This window comes from Excalfactoria chinensis, chromosome 2 (assembly GCF_039878825.1).
Source record: "Excalfactoria chinensis isolate bCotChi1 chromosome 2, bCotChi1.hap2, whole genome shotgun sequence".
Lineage (NCBI taxonomy): Eukaryota > Metazoa > Chordata > Aves > Galliformes > Phasianidae > Excalfactoria > Excalfactoria chinensis.
In genome coordinates, this window is record NC_092826.1 from 92,435,804 (window position 1) to 92,452,691 (window position 16,888).

Consider the following 16,888-nt stretch of genomic DNA (forward strand, 5'->3'; position numbering starts at 1 on the left):
CCTCTGAGAACCAAACACCCAAAAAAGGCAGTCCACAGAACTAGAACATTAAGTCTTTAACTCCCACTGCTTTACATGATGTTATGATGTGGAATACCGACAACAAAAAATTACAAGATCATGACACCCATGCAAATCTAGATGCTGTCAATCACACCTGAAGTGTAACAGTGCAAATTATTCTGTATTTCATTACTGCTATTTAAATACAGCATGAAGGAATATCCTAAACATACAAATAGGCTTAACTTGATTTGGAAGATGGGTATTTGGAGAAGGAGCTACCAAGACCAACTTGTATGTTACCAAGACATTTACAATGCTTACAGTCACCTTTGAGGAGTTGTACAGAGAATCATCACTGGTGCTAGAATAACAATTGCACATGCGACAGTGGAATTACAAGTGCACTTCCTACTGCTGTGAACAAGGCTGTGGAGCTTTCCCTATGCAGCATCAGAAAGCCTGGTATTAATTGTCCCTCTATAACCTTGCTTCCTCGTGCTTAAGTGCTCTTGCTTGAAAGAAGAAAGTCTTTTTATGACAGATTCCTATTTCCAAGATTCTCTAGATTTATTTAAAAGCTTGCTGCAGGAACATTTCAAAAAGAAGTTTTTACATATTATTAGTTTGGCTCCATCAGGCATTTCCAGACAGCAGAATATTTGCAGGCACCACTAATTTTTATCTTCAGAGATAAAAATTATCTTGGCTTTGGAAATCTATTTATCTGGACTTTAACTGAATCTATTTAATTGAACTGTCCTGAGAAGTTTAATGACTTCACAGCCCATTTTCCTTGAAGTTAGCAGATCACCAGTTAGGATCTAAAGAGTTAAAGCTCCAAAACATGTAAACAATCGTCCTGCTCCCACCACAGAGTAACCATGATTCATCATTCAACATGATGAGTACACTGCAGCTCCACTGAAGGCTTCCTGTTTGGAACCAGCAACCTGTGCATCTGGAATCCCAGAGCATAAAGGAACACAACACACTTCCTGTAATTAGTAAAATTTTACACACTGTATCTGACATTGGCAATGTAGACAATTTAGTAAGAAAAGACTGAACACGGCCTTTGCCACAGATGAAAAAATTGCACTGGTATCTGTTTACACCGTGTATCTATACTTAAGTCTTTGCATCCATCTGTAACTAGAACATCATGCTTTTCTTTGATCCTAGGTAGGAGTTTACAGACATATCTCACAAATGCTATGTAATTTACATTGACCCCAGGTTCACAGAACTGGTCAAAACAGTGGGTGAATTTCATTGTCCTCCTCTTTTCACTACTTGCCCATTGGGATTATCCTTACTGTGTCAGCACAGATGCATATTAAACAGTTTTCATGTTACACAGGCTCTTATAACAGCTTTCCCAAACCTTTTCATGCTCTTGCACTAAAACCTGCACCTGAATTCACATCTTTGCCCAGATGAGATGTTTGAGGTTGAGAAGATAAATCCATTAAAATTCTGTTAATTGACATACTACAGTATTTTCATATCACCCATGACTCATTTCCAGCCCATAGCAAAACACCTGCAGGTCTATCATGTTCTTTGCAGTGGTTCACAGGAAGCTTACTAGCTGTACGCACAGAATCCTCTTCATAGTTCCCATCCACATTACACCTATTAAAAACATCCCCCTAATACTCTTTTGCCTTGACAGCAAAAGTTGCATACTCCAGCATGGTACCCTACTAAAAAGAGGATGAACAGATATGAAGGAAAAAGGATCTGTATGTGCGACAGTCCTCTGTACGATTAAGAAAACTCTAGGGATAATCATCAAATGGATCCCTCAAACCTCTAACATAGAAAAAAAGGTTGGGGAAAAAGAAATATTTGGTAAAATGAACAGGATGGAAATATATATTTCTTCCAAGCAGACAGGAATGTTTTTTCTATCTGTATCAAAAAGATAATTGCAATACACTAAAAATGTATTTACATATTTATAGATATGTTAACAATTCATTTACAGCACACGTATAAGTGCAGATGGTATGGCCTCAAGAATAGATTTCTGCACACAAAGGAAAGAAATAATGAAAGAAGCACAGTCCATGCAGGAGGGCTGAATCACAGATGGGACAAAAGAAATCTTAGAAAAGAGAGAGGGGGGAGAGCAGAAAAAATGTTAAAGGGAAGAATTTTAAAAGGACAATGAGGATTCAGCAGCCAGGAATGTAGAAACATCTGCAAGCAGCATTGGTGACAGTCACTAAATCAATAATGCAAAAAGGGAGAAGGAAACCACCCAAAGCCAAGGGGAGCAGAACAAATGTCCAGAACAGTCCGGGGACGAGGAGAAGGGGGAAAAATGGTCAGAGCTGCACATATATATATATAGGCTTACATGGCAGCTTGAAGATAAATATCTTGAGCTTCAGGCAGCAAGAGATTCAGCACCTGTAAAGTAACTGAAAGTAGAAAGAACACTGTGGCTGCAGCAATGAGAAAGAGTGACAACAATGCAGTAAGAACAGTGTATCAGAGACGAAAAAAAAAAGAAATACAAAAAGAGGAGTAGGAGAAGCCAGAAATAAAACAGGCAGCTGCCCAGACTCCAGTAGTTAAGCTAGGATCTGTGGCAACATTTCAGGGGATGGGATTCATACACTGAGATGAATCACTGATGCTAAGAAAACTCCTTTTGCTTGTTTCCTCTCCTTGCCAGCCTCTTGCCTCCTCCTGAGCACTCCTTTGCATATCCCCACACAGCTATTTCAGGGCAGAGAGAATTTCAGAACAGCATATAGTTCCTCCCCAGAATTTTCTTTTTTCCTGAAGATCTCAGTTAGCGCTACATGAGCTTTCCCCAGCCCTGGCTGCATCTGCTTTTGGTAAGTCACATCCCTTTCTGCCAGGGTAGTGGATGGAGACAAATCTGGCAATGAGAGTTAGGCAGCAGCAGGGCTGGAACACACGTGGGTTCCTCTGCTGTCTCAGAGCAGCCTGAGAGGATTCTTGCTGCTGCCAGCACCCTGAGCACGGTCCAGCCTAGATATCTCATGTGAGATACCCTGGGAAGCAAGAAAGACTAAAACATTTCCCTGAGAAACAACACGTGTTCCCTGTACCATCAGCTGCTCTGCAGATATACCATGCATCATCTTAAACAATGCACCTGACATCTAGCAGCTAGCACCATATGCATTTACCTCAAGAGCTAAAAGCAATTCACTCTTCAAACAGCTTTGAAACTTCGCTGTACCTCAAGAGTAGGAGGCACAGTGCTAAAGGGAAAAGAGAAAAGTCGTGGAGGTACGCTGCTGGAGCAGCATGCATGTCACTAAGCCTGCACACCGCCCAGCACCCAGCTTAGTGTGCTTCATTGCTGCAGCCAGCCATCAAGGAGATGTACACATTCCGAGGCTCACCAGAGAAGGGATTACAGAATTAGTGGGTTACATAATCTTTTATATAATCACTATGAGGCACTTCGCTTACACAACATAAGTCAGCCAAAATAACCCCTTTCCCAAATGAGAGCAGCACTAGCAGCACATCAGGTTTATGGCCGTCTAAGATGAATGAGGGGCAAAGGCAAGATCCAATTTGAGGCAACCAAGCTTTATGGAGGCAGCACTGTACAGATATGTGCCTTTGGCCTGGGGAAGACAGAAGCATCCAGAAAGCAGAGGGAGGAGGGACCACCTGCATCTCCATGTGTTGAGGTGCCAGAATCAGTGGAATTTTACAAGGTGCAGAGCAGCCTCCAAGCAGCTGGACCAGCACTTGCTGAGATCAAGTGGGGCATCCACATTGACTTTGACTGGGCTTTAGATAGGGTCCAGGATTAGGGCTTCAATGAAAACAGGAGGTCAAGATTACTGCAGAATAAAAATAAACTTAATCCAAATGCCCTTGATTTACACCACAGCCATGCCCGCAGCTCCTGTGTGCAGCAAAAACCAGGCAAAGCCATAGCAGGGACCAGCTCTTGGTTATTCTTGAAGAGCTCCCTATTTGAGATTTGGGAAGACCTCACCTCTACAAAGGTCTGAGGTACATTCCAGTGAATCCACCAACTTGTTTCCAAGTTCTCACTTGTTGCCTTCCAGTTAACAACAGACATTTACATAGGCCATTGTCATGTATAGTATATAAGACCTAATCTTATAATTTTTGCTCAGTGTTTTAAGAAATCAGCATAAAGTGCTATCCGCAGTAAAAGAGAAGGACAGTGCTAGTCCTGAACAATGAAAGTGCAGGATATTTCTTAAAATGCAAGATCGGAGATTCTAAGATTTCACTTCCAAGTCCTACAATTATTTACCATTACTATAATTGATGCTGGGCATTAAACTGAAGTTCAATTGTAGCTGTGAATTGCTGCAATTGAGGGGAAAAAAAAACAAAAAAACAAAAAAAAAAAACAAAAAAAAAAACAAAAAAAAACCAACTGTGAAGTCCCTCAATGACAAGGTGCCTACACTGCTAAAATCAGAGTCCTATTTTCTAAACACCAAGGGAACAGGAAAAAAAAGAATGCAGAACAGGATCATGCCTTTGATCTCAACCTACCTCCTTTGAATAACACTCAGATCCAAAGGTCTCTCCCTGTGGCACTTTCTCAGGTTATGCAGCTAGCAGTATTTGGCCATCATTTGGCTCCTCACTGCTACCTCTGCTCACTGGTTTCCCTAGCAGAACTGCAGATCATCCCCAGCAACACAAAGCAAAAACTCTGGTCTCAGTGCAGCACAAGGTGCCTCCAGTTCCTGCAGGGACACAGACACCAGGTTGGGAATGGAGAGAGCTATAATTCCAGCGGCACCAATAAATGAAGGTGATTGTCATCTTACGCCATCTTATCACAAGGGATGACCCAGTTTTGAGGAGGTTTAACACAATCTTATGCACTGCAATTCCTTCTGCATAGATGGGAGAAATGAGTTGCCTTACTCAATTAGCAGGTCAAAGGTCATGCACACTAGACCATGCTGATATAGGTTTGTGCCTGACATGACAGCACTGCTGAGAGCACAGCATGGGTAGGTGTCCTCAACACTGCTACATCCCAAACATCTGGAAACCCTTGTTCTTTCAAGGGATATTTATGTGGAATCAACAAGGCAGCACTCAGGATGGGAACAGCTCATGCCAGCCTGAAGAAGAAAAGCCAGCCATGTAAAAGTAGATACAAGACTTCACACATCTCTCTCCCCCCTTGAAGCAGGATTTTCAGAGCAGAAAGTATTCTCCTCTATTTTGAACTGAAATTCTGTCAAGCTTAATAGCACTGAACAGATGCAGGAGGAATTTTAAAGCTTCCCTGTACTGGTTTGAACTTAGGCTCCAAATGTAGTGGGGAAGTGCAGCTCTGAGCTGAGAATTCAAATTTTAAGAGAGCCAGTATTGAATTTCTGGATCTCACTTACACCAGTATTGAGATAATTATCTGCAGTGATGAGCAATACATCTTTCCCCAAGGAGCACAAATGAAAGAAAACACTTGCTTGAGTCATCCTCAGCCTGTTCTTCTATTAACAGATAGCATGCTTTGAGCTATCCACAGCAAAAAGAGGCACCTGTGCTGACTTTCCATGCTCATAGAAATATCACAGCAGGAATTTGCAGGCCACACTGATATTTTTTTTATCCACTAATAAAACTAATAACATTTTAAAAAGCAAAACAATGAGTCACACCTTGACAACTCCTCTGTGGAGATGATTATGCTGCCTGCTTTATTGTGCTGTCATTCTCTAATAGTAGTCACTGTGCAGTACAAGCACTAAATTGATTGTACTAAAACCACTGTGGCATAAACAACTAAACATTTCTGCTTAGGTAAGGAGGCTCTCCTATCATGAAAAGAGAAACAGATGCAGGTCAGCATACTCAAGACAATTTTGTTGGCCTACCTACACTCATCAGATAAGTAAAATTACAACTATGGCAGCAAAACACAAGTTCAAAGCAACATAAGACAAGCATGCTTTTGCTACTACAGCTCTTTGTATTTTTTAATTATTTTTTTTTTTAATTTTTATTTTTTCTAGTAAACATATCCTGGCAAAGCTCCTGTATCATGGATACCCTAAGAGCTCTCAGCTGCATGGTTGCAAAAGCCTGTCACCCCATCTACACTGCTGGCAACCCCAAAGCTCAGCAGAGCAGGCCTGCAAAAGCAGCAGCCATCTTTGGGTCATGCTGCAGTGGAATCCCAAAAAGAAAATGAGCACACACAAGAGGCAGATGTTGGTGGTACAGCAGTAGAGGTTGAACCAATATTCCCAATATTCCACTGAGCTTTGTTGCCATGTGACAGACTACTGGAAAGGGCCATCTGAACCAACTGAGTTTCTCCATGAGGAAAAAATGGCACCCACTGATATTCATGGATCCCTCCTGAACATTCATGGAGAGAAAACAGTGGACGTGAGTCCAACAAGGTGGTGGGTGGCGCATATCAGCAGTAGAGAATCACAGAATTATAGATGACAGTGGTTCACCTCTAGTGCAGATTTTTATGAGCGTGGCATGACAGCTCTTGTTCATTGCTGGTGAAAATGCATTGCTAATAGTTGGGGCTATGTTGAAAAAACAGCATTTTGTATCTGAGTTTTATTGTGGCCTTTATATCTCTTGTAGTTTCCATGCAAATAAATACAAAGTATTACTTCTGGAGCAACCTACTCCTAGATGGAAGGTGGAAGGCCTTTGGTAGGGCAGAGTGTTGAAACACATGTTGCACATGATCTTTGGTCTACCCTTCCACACAGTAATTTCATTTCAGAGTTCTCTGACTCTTCCTCCTCTGAATAATGATGCAAACAGATAGGAAATATACTTCAGTAGAGAGACACAAAGGTATGATTAAATGTGCTTGCTTTAACCTAGTGTACTTGAACATAAGACTTGTGCAGATACGATCCGCATGCATGGATAGCGTGATCGTGATCTCTAACTCCACCAGTGCAAGATCTGAGAAGGAAGGATTCACCCTCAGTACAACTGCCAGCTAAGGTAGAAGAGGAACACTGAAGGAAGGCTGGGTAAGCCAGCACCCGCCAGCTGGACTCAGGATGTACAGCCCTGGCTGTGCTGATGGACCCTCTGGGAAAATGCTCCACAGCCACAACCCCTTGCCTGCCCCTCAGAAAAAGAAAGCTCTGGGTTGAGTGTTTCTGCTCCAACAGACACTTGGCAAGTAACGTGGGAAAGCAACAGAATAGCTTCTAGAAAAGTCTGTCTCAACTAATAGCATTTTTCATTGGAAAATAAAAAACAGACTCTGCTAGTTCTCCCTTTTAGCTGTGCATGTAGAAGAGCTTTCTGCTCCTTACAGATCATTATGCAGGTAACTCTGACCAAAGGTGATTTCTAACATACAGAAATAAGCATACTACCAAAATGGACAGCCCTGCTCCCAGCCATGTATTTCCTCCTCCCTCTTGCAGCAAGATTGGTGATGCTACTGCTGTACCAGCCTCTCTAGAAGCAAAGGAAACTCATTCCTTTGCTTTTTTTCTCTCAGTTTTTTCCTGGTGGTTGTTTCCCACTGCTGATGTGGGCCAATCCAGTTTGTCTGCAGTTGCACAATTAAGAGACCTGAAGGAATAGGCAGCTAGCACAGGGGTTAAGCACTCAGCATTACATCAAATACAGAAAAAGCACGTTTTCCCCACTTCTCTTTCTTCCCAAAAATCTGTCAAAGCAACAGCTGAGTCACAGAGAAAGAGGGGGAAAAAAAATTCATCAAGTTATTTAAAACATGGGTTTAGTTAACACGCATTTAGCACAGAGTTGAAGACACACTTGAGAAAGACATTTTTAACTTCAGAGTGCAAACTTTTCCACTTAATATGCAAGAAAGTTGTCAAGACACATCGTTCTCATAAAAAATAAAAATACCCACATTGGTATTTCTTTTGTAGTACTTTACAGAAGTCAGGAAAGTGATAATATCCACTGTTTGAGACCTTATCTTTTCTCTTGCTTTACAGGGCTCTATTAACATCCCCCAATTCTGGATTATGCTCCCAGCCTTTTGACAAAGCAAGTATTTTTTGCCCAATAGGCACTACTCAAGCAAAGAAAAAAAGATTGCTTCAGAAAGGTTTTGCCTCTTTCTACTCAGAATGAAGTTTTGTTGTTTTTTTTTACCATAATAAAGGGATTCCAACAACAAAGATTTCAGCAAAACATAAAAACTGTGATAAGAGGTATACTTAAGGATGCAAAACAATGACACATTTTCAAAAATGAGGATGACTGCATGGAGGTTTTCTGTATGTTTTATTTAAATGGATTTTACTTTAAATCACAACAGATTAGAAGTGCGCCTTGTTTTAGCAAGAAATCAGATTTTTTTTTTTTTATGCAGTAGTATAAGCTCAAGCATTACTGTGTTCCTGTTCATAGACTCAGCCTACGCAATTGAGCAGGGCAAACTTGTATATGGGCATATTTTTCCTAACCCTCTTCCTATTGGAGTAAAACTAAAATAATTTTGCATTAAATCAAAGCAAAAGTTCTTTTTCCTCTCCACCCCCCACCCCCAATTCATTTTAGCTAAATCCCAAAAGAGCAGATGAAGTCTACAGGCATACTTTGACCAAGTCAAACACATCCTTACAGACACCTTAGCTAGCTAAGTGGGAGTACTGAGATCAAGAGTGTCAGAGGGTGTTTTTTTTAGAGAAAAAGCATGGCAGAAGGTGCTGAGCATTTCTGACGATTGGGGAAAAAAAAAAAAAAAAAAAAAAAAAAAAAGTCAACAGATTTTATATATGCTTTTCCTCATGGGGGGGGGGGGGTGGGGAATGCAAAACACCAAAGAACCCACTGCACAATTTTTTGCGTCTTCCCCTGTAGAATGCAAACAGCATTAAGCTGCCTTTCCCTTTCTGCAATGAGCATGAATCCTCATCAGTAGGAGAGAAGTAAGAAACCCATGCAGGCTCAGTTCTCCTGCCTGGAAGTCACAGCCCAGCTCACTGCTGTAAAAAGACTGGGAAGGCCTGCCAGCACCAGCTGGATCAAGGAACGACAAATCCTATGTAAATTATTTCCTGCCTCCACTCAGCAAAGCTCCTTTCCAATGGGGAGCAAGACAGTCAGAAAAAGGAAAAAAGTTTCCTAAGATTGATAAGCCCCTCTGCAACAAAAACTAATAAGAAGCAGAGAGCAAGTGGACACACCCTCCTTTGTCGGTATTCTGGTTCAGCCCTTTGCCATTACAGGCAAAGGATGGGATTTTTTCTTCTCACCACTCGCTGATGCAAAGCCCACAGTATCTAAAACTTCAGCACTCCATCAACTGGACAATATCAGGGGCATTCATAGAGAGGAACATCACAGAGATAACCTTGGTATGCACGCATATTCCTATAACATGTACATAAAGGAAAATACCAACCGTCAGCTAATAAAATACTATCAGAACCTGGGAGTGCTGCTGTGAAAGGATGCTCACAACTTCTTGAGCCCTAGCAATGCTTGCTCTTTTTTGCTCTTTTCCTTTAAGATTTGCGTTCTTAGTCATTTACTGTACTTGTTTCCACTCCGGTGGGCAGAGATTCTAGCTAGAATCTGCCCTATTGAACTCCATTTACAAAAATAATAAAGAGCTTCACACAGCAGTTACCCAGTTGGGAAGAAACTAGCCAACTTTGCTTTTATTTAAATAAATCTTGCATGACAGACTGTCAGAAGTGTTTGAATTTTATTTAAAGTTAAAACATTTTGCTGTTCACATTAATTTCTAGTAAGGAGAAACTGCATACCAAGATCCCACTTCCAGTATCTCCAGAAGTAGTCATCTAAATGTTGTACTGACACATTTAAACATTTTCACCAGATATTTCATACCATTTACAACAGCTTCCACATGTATTTCTTCAAATAGAGCACTAAAAAACTTAACTGAAAATAAAAACTGACTTAATACAAAAACGTTCAGGCTCTTTCCAGTTCCTAGGCCATTTTGGACATAACATAAAGGCCATCCGGAAGCTTATGCACTTAAAGATGCATGACAGCTTTGTCAAGCAAAGCTATCCAGCAAGCCACCAGCAGGGCTGTCCTTGACACAACTACCTCCCTCTCCTTGATTACCACCATGCTACTTGCAGTGTCCTGATGAAGGCTGTGACTTGAGCACCTCAGTTCTGCACTTCCATCCATGAGTTCAGCATCAGATGCCCACTCACAGCCCAGCGCATCAGAAGCTGCAGAAAAGAAAAAGGCACCATCCTGAGGAGCAACTCAGCAGGAAATACTGTGGTGCACACATGCAGGCTGATAACAAGCTCACTGAATCATACAGGCAGAGGCTTGTTTAGCTTTATTTTTTCTCCTGTCCCAAAGGCAATGCCACCCATTAAAGCCAAACATGAACAAGCCTTGAGATGTCTGAAGAAATAAAAGCAGAAAATCTTGTTATAAAGCTCAGACTGTCAAACTGACATACATTAAGGCACTCCTCAAGTCATTCCTATGAGCTGAGAGCCCTAAACTCATACAGAACTGAGACAAATGCAGTCCTTCCAGGGCAACCATGAGCTGCACCACGGAGCAGGACTACCAGCTGAACACTTTTCCTGGTAAATACTGAATGCACTACGTGTCTATTGGAACTGCAGGCTCCTGATGAAAAAGGGGGAAAAAGGGATAACTCTGGTTAATAACATGCTGCTACCTCCAGGCAGCTGAAACAGTTAGAAAAAGGAAGACGAATGAATATTTAGCAGCATTCATTTTCTCCAGCAAGAACCAAAATTACCTATCAAGTAATCCATCTTAAAAGTTCCTTGATTCAGCTTCCATGTTCAGTAAGTCAGCAACTTAACTGTGTGCAAAGCTTATGACATCTAAGACTTCTCTCTCCCAACAGCATATCTTCTCAGCATCAATATCTGGGTAAAGAATTTAAGTATATCTTTCACTGTGGGACTGGAAAGAAAAAAAGGACTATAAAAGACAAAGGTAGAAAACTCCTGTCAAAACGCTGAATTTATCACTCTTTACTATCAATGCAGTCCTCCAAGTGGTTCTGTAATTAGTACACTGCAAGCTCTTCTCGACAAAGGATAAGGAGCAAGGAATTCCTCATGTGTAAATCCTGATCCAATAACGACTGTCTCAGTACAATTACTCACCAGCTGATGCACGCTCCTGTATGGGAAACTGTTGAACACAGCCTGAACCTCTGATTAACCACCTGAGGCAAGCAATCAGCTGCGGGACCACAGGTGAAGGTAATTCAGCTGTGGTACCAGAAAGAGTGGAGCTTGGCTCCACCTCTCCCAAATCTCATTTAAGGGCTGACTACCAGTAAAGAATGATCTTTTTTTCTAGAGATTGTTTCTTTGTGGAGTTTACTGTGAATCTTCAGCATTGGTGAGTGTTTTTCATTTATCATAGCTTATCTTTCTATCATGATGGTCTTTCATACAAAACATCTGTTTACCCCCTGCTTACCTATTGGCTATATAATTCTATAACTACACTTGGTGAGCCAAGCAGACATGATGTATTTTTTGTGGATTATTTATAAATGAGTCAGGGAGGAAAACATCACTCCTTAGATAAAATGATTCCTGGGCAGATCCCAGAATTTATGGGTTCTTCCTATTATCAGCTGGACACTATAGTTGGAAAGTGGGGTCCCCTGCAGGTTATTGGGAATGTTTCCCTATTTTGCATGACTAAATATTTTCTAACATTAAATAAGGGTAGTTTGATTATAGAAGAATGGCAGTTAGCTGTCTCTATAGTGGCATAGCTGCCATTAAATGCCTTAAATCAGGTAGAAATCAGAGCTGATGCATTGGAAAATAAAAATCAATTATCAAAAGACCATATTGAAAAATCAGAACAAGATCTTAATATATTAACAGGGAAATGACTACCCTTACATTCCCCAATGGTCCATGTCTGTAATATTTCAATGGATAGCAACTATATCTCTGAAACAATGAACCTGGTTGAACAAGAAAATAAAATCGCTAAGGCTGATTTAAAGAGCCACAAGAACAGATTCCTTGGAACTCTGTCCTATTATAACTGGGACAAAAAAAAAAAAAAAAAAGTAGACCAGAAAGGAAGCCTCCTAATCAATGACCCCCTGCCCAAACACATTTTCATGTCACTGTCTGACCATACACAGCAACAGAATTAATGGATCTGGTACAGCAGTTTTGACAGAAACCTAGAGAGAGTACACTGACATGGCTATTGCGCTTATGGGATTTGCAGGCAGAAAGCATTACAGTTAGTGGACCTGAAACATCTAAGTTAGCTACTGAAACTGTTCACCCTGCCCTTAGGCAAAGATTATATGCTGGTACCTGGTTTCCGGATGAAAACCATTCTATTTTAGATTGGTTAATGGCAGCATGCTGTATGGTTTGGCCGAACAAAGCAGACATAAAATTACATGCAGGGTTGTGGTCCTCCGAGGAGGACCTTCAAAATTACATCCGGGAACTGGGTATGAGGGAGGCTATCTATGAAGACACCTTTGATAGCCCTGATATGGTCAAATTCTTGGCGGGAGTGAGGGACCTGATGTTACAGCAGGCCCCTTCCCACATGTATGGCACTCTGGTTTCAATATTAAACCCTCTAGTAGCATCAGAGGTGGTGGTCCAGCAGGTGGCTCAATTAGTAGCTGACCTAGAAGAAACAGTGTCTGTGGACTAAATGTAATATTCGAACATTAGAAGAAGCTGAAGTACTGCCAGTAATTAAAACCAAAAGGCCAGCTCCATGAGCTCCTCAATCAGGATCCATGAGGGTATCCCAAAAGCAGATGTTCAATTATTTTATTAGGGCTGGTGTTCTACTTGCGAATATTGATCAACAGCCCAACCATGTCCTCAAAAATTCCAACATTACTCTAAGAAACAAAGGGTACAAGTTATAGAAAGAAGGCCAACAACAATGTGGAATTTAGAGGACTTCACTGTTCCCAACAAAAAGAAGCAGCCACCTCAGGTGTCTCAGGCCATAATGCCTGAGCCACTGGAAACAAGAGATTTGGCCTTAGCCCAGTTGATGTTGTGACAAGGGATATCAGTCCCCGTAGGGGCTCCAGATGGGACCAGAGGCCCTATGTGGAATTAACAATATTCCGGTCCTGGAAAAATGTCCAGAGGGTTATGTCCCTAGTCAACACAGGGGCAGAAACATTGATAATTTATGTAGATCCAGCTAGGTTTAATGGTGATGGAGTGATGATTGGAGGACAGACCATTTCAGTCACCCAAACCTGGTTGAAATTGGAGGTTGGGCATCTCCCACCCCAGGAGTATAAGGTATCTATTGCTCCAGTGCAAGAATATATTCTGGGCATAGATCTCCTATGGGGTCTATCTCTCCAGACGACTGTGTGTGAGCTCAGGCTCTGACAAAGGTGCATTACTGTCCAGGCAGCGCAGGAAATATTGAGAGGCCATGTGAAACATGTGCCTATTTGTCTGCCAAAACTGTGCTGGATTACTAATGTAAGTATACTCATGTATACTTACTAATGTAAGTACAGACTCCCAGGTGGGCAAGATGAAATACCGAGAATGGTGCAGGAATTGGAAAAAGTAGGTATTATAAGACCTGCAAATATCCTGTATAATTCTCCCATATGGCCAGTGCAGAAGTCAGGTGGAGCATGGAGAATAATGGCAGATAACAGAATTAAACAAGGTCACACACCTATTCATGTGCCCATGCCTAATATTTCCTCCCTAATGGACACAATAAGTAGAGAGATTAAAATATACCATTGTGTTTTACATTTGGCAAATGCATTCATCAATGTTTGGATTGCTGAATAATCGCAAGACCAGTTTGCATTCACATGGAAAGGCAAGCAGTGGACCTTTCAGGTCCTGCCACAAGGGTACATACATTTGCTGACATACTGTCACAATCTAGAGGCGCATGACCTGGCTAAATGGGGAAAACCCAATAATGTCAACTTATATCACTATACTGATGATCTCCTGTTAACATCTGATTCATTAGAGGCAGTGGGACAAGCAGCAGATTTGTTAACCACCTATCTGCAAGAAAGCGGATGGGCTATAAATCCTCAGAAGGTGTAAGGTCTGGGCTTATCTGTGAAATTCTTGGAGGTAGTTTGGTCAGGGAAAACCATAGTACTACCTAGTGCTGTAATAGATAAGGTTCAAGCATTTCCAGTCCCTATGACACCAAAGCAGCTGCAGGAATTTTTAGGTGTACTGGGGTACTGGTACTCCTTCATACCTCAGTTAGCTCAGCTGCTGAGGCTGCTGTACAAACTTACAAAGAAGGGACAGCTATGGGATTGGGGGAAAGCAGGACAGGGCGCTTTCCAACAGGTGAAACTGGCAGTTAAACAAGCCCAGGCACTGGGTATATTTGATCCTACCCTCCCAGTTGAATTGGATGGTCATGTTACTCAGAATGGCTTTGGCTGGGACCTGTGGCATTGCCAGAGTTCTGTTCAGACCCCTATTGGTCTCAGGTTTGGCATGGAGCAGAATAAAAATATAGTGTGATTGAAAAACAGTTACTGGCTGCCTATTTGGTATTGCAAGCAGTAGAGCCAAGAACCCAAATGGCTGAAATTTTAGTTAAAACCACTGTGCTGATTCAGGGGTGGGTAAAAAATCTGACCCACCTTCCTAAGATGGGGGTGCCCCAAGCACAAACAGTGGCACAATGGGTTGCCTGTCTCAGCCAGAGGAGTAGTCTGTCTTCATCACCACTGAAAGAAGAATTACAGAAGATCCAAGGCCCAGTGATGTACCATAGTGATGCACCAAAAGAAACATTTGTCACTCTACCAGAGAAGAGTCCCATTCAGGAAAGAAAATATCCCGTTCCTGAAGATGCCTCGTACACGGATGGATCCAGCCAGGGCAACCCACGCAAGTGGAGAGGGATAGCAAATCACCCCTCCACTGAGACAATCTGGTTTGATGAGGGAGATGATCAGAGCAGCCAATGGGCAGAATTGTGAGCTGTGTGGATGGTGATAACCAAGGATATCCTGTGATGTTATCCTGAACATCTGCACAGATAGCTGGGCTGTGTACTGGGGGTTTACTCTTTGGATTGCACAGTGGACCACCCAGGAATGGGACTATCCATGCCTGACCAATCTGGGGTAAAGACATGAGGTTAGACACACAGAATACAGTTAAACACAGGAATGCACATGTCTACCATGTCTCTGGTCACTGACCCCTACAGTCACTGAGAAATGATGAAGCTGACACACTGGCCTGAGTTCAATGGATTGAGAATTCACAGTCTGAGAACACTGCCTGTTGGTTACACCAGAAACTATGGCATGCTGGACAAAAGATAATGTAGGCAACTGCTAAAGCATGGGGGCTGCCCGTACAACTACCTGACATCGCCCAGGCATGCTGAGACTGAGATGCTTGCTCTAAGATGAGACCGAGATCACTGCCTGAAACAATGGCCCACATTGCTAGAGGACACAATCCTCTCCAGAGATGGCAGGTTGATTACATCAGGCCCCTCCCTTGGTCTGAGGGGGCGAGATATGCCTTGACCTGCGTTGTTACTCTAAGTGGGCTACTGCAGGCCTATCCGGTGCCAAAAGCAATTCAGGCATATACCATCAAGGCACTTACTAAACTGATGTTTGTCTACGGGATCCCTGAAATTATCAAAAGCGACCAAGGGACCCATTTTACTGATGCAGTGATACAGCACTGGGCAGAAGAAAACAACATTGAACAGTGATTCCACCTGTGATTAAAATCCAATGGGCAGATCTGATTGAAGGTTACAATGGTATTTTCAAGGCTGTCCTGAAGACAGACTCCCAGTCCCTGCAGGGGTAGACAAAGAGACTCTATGAAATTCTATGGGACCTGAATGAAAAACTTCGAGACGGCAGATCTAGTGCCCTGAAAATGCTACAGACAACATGGGTCTCCCTGCTTAGGATCCAAATTACAGGCACTGATAATCAGGTAAGACCCCAGATTGGTAATGAAAATCACCCTGCCCCTGAAAATTTAGATCCAGAAACCCATAGAATAAAACGGCCTTGGAAGGTGCAAGTAGGACCTAAGTGGTGTGGCCTACTTGAACCCTGGGGGAGATTGTTGGAGGTGGGAGGTTCGGTAGTCCCTCTGGTGATAGGTACATGGCCTATGGATCTTGTGGTCAACACTCCAATCTTTATTGCTAAAAAGACCCCCATCACGTTCCTACGGCAGTTCAAAAAGCCTCCTTTGGTGGATATGGCAGCCCACGGCTTGGATGGGTACACTCTCAGCTGGGTAAGGAGCTGGCTGGAGGGCCGAGTTCAGAGAGTGGTGGTAAATGGAGTTAAATCCAGCTGGCGACTGGTCATGAGTGGTGTTCCCCAGGGGTCGGTGCTGGGGCCTGTCCTCTTCATTATCTTTATTGATGACCTCGATGAGGGCATTGAGTGCACCCTCAGTAAGTTCGCAGATGACACTAACTTGGCTGGGAGTGTGGATCTGCCTGGGGGTAGCGAGGCCCTACAGAGGGATCTAGACAGGCTGGAGAGCTGGGCTGAAGCCAATGGGATGAGGTTCAACAAGACCAAATGCCGAGTCCTCCACTTCGGCCACAACAACCCCAGGCAGCGCTATAGGCTTGGGGCGGAGTGGCTGGAGGACTGTGTGGAGGAAATGGACCTGGGGGTACTGATTGATGCACGGCTGAACATGAGCCGACAGTGTGCCCGGGTGGCCAAGAAGGCCAACGGCATCCTGGCGTCTATCAAGAATGGTGTGGTGAGCAGGACTAAGGAAGTCATCCTGCCCCTGTACTCGGCATTGGTGAGGCCTCACCTCGAGTATTGTGTCCAGTTTTGGGCACCTCAGCACAAGAAAGATATGGAAGTACTGGAGCAGGTCCAGAGAAG

At 42.7% G+C, this 16,888-nt stretch overlaps 1 protein-coding gene across 4 annotated transcripts in view; it reads right to left on the bottom strand.

Moving 5' to 3' along the window:
* Positions 1-16,888, bottom strand: part of VOPP1 (VOPP1 WW domain binding protein) — a 79,637-nt gene that overhangs the window by 59,208 nt on the left and 3,541 nt on the right. Inside the window, exon 1 of one of the 4 annotated variants that reach the window (XM_072329130.1) lies at positions 2,372-2,452. The exons of the other annotated variants lie outside the window; for them this stretch is intronic. The gene's annotated coding sequence lies outside the window, so the exon portion shown is untranslated. Of the gene's footprint in view, positions 1-2,371; positions 2,453-16,888 lie in introns of those variants that run through there. 4 annotated transcript variants of the gene reach the window in all.